Source organism: Etheostoma cragini, chromosome 11, assembly GCF_013103735.1.
Source record: "Etheostoma cragini isolate CJK2018 chromosome 11, CSU_Ecrag_1.0, whole genome shotgun sequence".
Classification (NCBI taxonomy): Eukaryota; Metazoa; Chordata; class Actinopteri; order Perciformes; family Percidae; genus Etheostoma; species Etheostoma cragini.
In genome coordinates, this window is record NC_048417.1 from 3317634 (window position 1) to 3320456 (window position 2823).

At 43.7% G+C, this 2823-nt stretch overlaps 1 protein-coding gene and 1 long non-coding RNA gene across 2 annotated transcripts in view; one reads left to right on the forward strand and one right to left on the reverse strand.

Moving 5' to 3' along the window:
- Positions 1-2823, reverse strand: part of LOC117953094 (calcium/calmodulin-dependent 3',5'-cyclic nucleotide phosphodiesterase 1A-like) — a 31587-nt gene that overhangs the window by 26892 nt on the left and 1872 nt on the right. The window lies entirely within an intron of this gene.
- The window catches only part of LOC117953154, a 20882-nt gene that overhangs the window by 6947 nt on the left and 11112 nt on the right, over positions 1-2823 (forward strand). The window lies entirely within an intron of this gene.

Here is a 2823-nt window from a genome sequence, read left to right on the forward strand (position 1 = left end):
CCCCCCCCCCCCCCCCCCCCCCACACACACACACACACACACACACACACACACACACCACCCCCGGCGCAGTTGAAAGAAATTCTAGAGGAAAAACCTAAGACAACTGTGATTGGTTTAAAGAAGTGGCAATCAACAAGAGCACGTTTTTATCCTCCCATCCAGGAAGGTTGTGCATGTGTCCAGCCAGACCCTCCTCCGCAGCGCTGTGGAGGACGGCCTGGCGATGTGAGACTACTTTGTTTGTAACACGTGGCCTTTTTGGGCTCTGGCAGAGTTTTGGGAAATACGGAGCCCTAGACCACGTTGAGGGCCCTCGTCCACGCCGTCGGCAGCTGAACCGTGACTCACCGCTCCGCAGGCCGACACTCTTCACACCACAAGCATCTGATAGCTCTCTCGTTAAGATCCTGAACAGCAGACGAGTGAAAACAAACGGATTCTATCAGCACGGAGCATGCTGTATCCTTTCATTTATCACTCTTGTATCTCATTCAAAAACGTACATTCTTACGTTCACATCTTGAAAAGTCATAACGTGTCGTTCTTCACGTCGTTCATCACATCACGGTGGAACACAAGTCACCAGCAGTGTGCGTATAATGATGGCTTCTCGCTTCAGCAGCTACAGTGAAACGGGATGTGCATGTTATCATTTCCATGAAATACACACACACACACACACACACGCAAAAGATGATGCGACCTTGGCGACCTTCTATACATGCATCTCGATTTTATTTGGCGACAGAGCGAAGGTTTTACTTAAAGTCCCCGTACAGACCAAAGTACAGAGTGTGGACTGGTGGCTGGAGAGGTGCCAGTTCTCCTTCTGGGCACTGCCACGGTGCTCTTGAGCAAGGCACCAAACCCCCCTTGACCGCTCAGGTCGCCTGTTCAGCAGTCGCAGCCCCCCCACTCTGACGTCTCTCCAGTAGTGCATGTATAGGTCCTGAGCGTGTGTGTATTTCTGGCCTGTGTGTAGTGTGTAGTAACAACAGAGTGTACATTGTAATTTCCCCATAGGGGATCAAAAGAGTAAAATTCAAATTATCACAAAAAGTGGCAAGTGCTTGTGTCATCCGTCTGATTCAATGAGTTAGAAACAATGAAGGTGTGAACATGTGAATGCAGAAGCATGCCTTACCCCTCTCTCTCCATTGCAGCTACTCTTTGTACTTCCGTTGTAACTTCCGACTCCCCGTCTTTTTGTAGCTAAATATGTCATTTGTTTGATCTAAATAAAATATAATAACGTTAGTGATGTTGACATGCTCTCTTCCATCTCGCTCCACCTTATAACGTCACGGGCTCTCAGTCGGCCGTTGAGGCTCCGTCTAAAACTCTGCCATTTCCAACATAAAAATAAAATGGAATTTCGATAGTTTTATTTCTATAGTTCATATCTGACTTCATCAGCTGACTTCTCTAGTGGCTGTTAAAACAGGAGACGTCTCCTACGTTGTTAAACCAGCCTCTGGAGACTGGACCAGACTTCCTTTGTCCCGCAAGGCGAAAATTACAATTCACACTCTGTTGTTATTACACACATTACACACAGGCCTGAACTACACACACATGCTCAGTACCTATACATGCACTAATTGAGAGATGTCACAGTGGGGGGGGGGGGGGGGGGGCTGCCCTTGCACCTTGGCAGTGCCCAGGAGGTGAACTGGCACCTCTCCAGCTACCAGTCCACCACCAGACTTTTCTCCATATGGGGACTTGAACCAGAGACCCTCCGGTTCCCAAATCTCCCACTGACTGAGTTACTGGCACACACGCACGTATGCACGCACGCACGCACACACACAAACCTTAAATATTAAAAATACAGAAAAAGTACACAATTCCAAAATTTGATCTATGAACGAATTATGGAAAATTACTTCATTTTTTTTTTTTAAAGAAAATTATTTTCCCAAAAATGTTTTGTTGGAATATTTAAAAAAAAAATGTAAATGTTTTTTCTACAGTGTGAAGATAACAATAAATAACCGTGGGAGAACAGACAATAAATGTCTGTGCTGTTTGGAGGGAAAACAAATACAAAGAGTACAGATTTGTTTTTCTTTTGTCGTCCTCTCTAGTTGCCGTGGTAACAGAAGAGCATTTCGATGAGAGAGAGAAACGGATATTTATGTTTTCACATATTTTTGCTCCTGCTTTTTTCCCCTGAACATCCTTTTTCTTATTTTATCTTTTTAAGTGTTTTTTTTTATCAGTATTGCTTTGGTGAGAACGTGATGGAACGACAGAGGTAAAGAGAAAGTAAAAGTAAGAGCGACAAAATGTGCGGCTGAGTGTTTTGTGAAGCGTAAAATAGAAGAGAAACACTTCAGGGACCACAAAAGATTACAGAATCAATTATTTTTTTACATCCAGCGAGACTGGATAACAAAGACAGTCACCAACAGTATTGTCCTAACAGTTTGCAGTCGCCATTATTCCCGAAAAAGACAATGTTTTAGCTGTTTGCGCGAGTAGTTTTCCCGTGGTGACGGGCACACAGAGCCTCCCTTTATCTTTCCTTCTACCTTCTTCTTGTAATGGACGGCTCATGCACAAAAACCTGTTGATATCCAAGTCTTTCATACTGTTAAAAAGTAGCCGTGGTCCTCCTTTGTTTCTTCTAGCTGAGCATCTCTACCGCAGTCCTGCAACGCTTGGCTGTAGCAAACTGCTTACATGACCTGGTTTAAATTCAGAATAATAGTGGACTATTATATTTATCTATCTATATATCTATATCTATCTATCTATCTATCTATCTATCTATCTATCTATCTATCTATCTATCTATCTATCTATCTATCTATC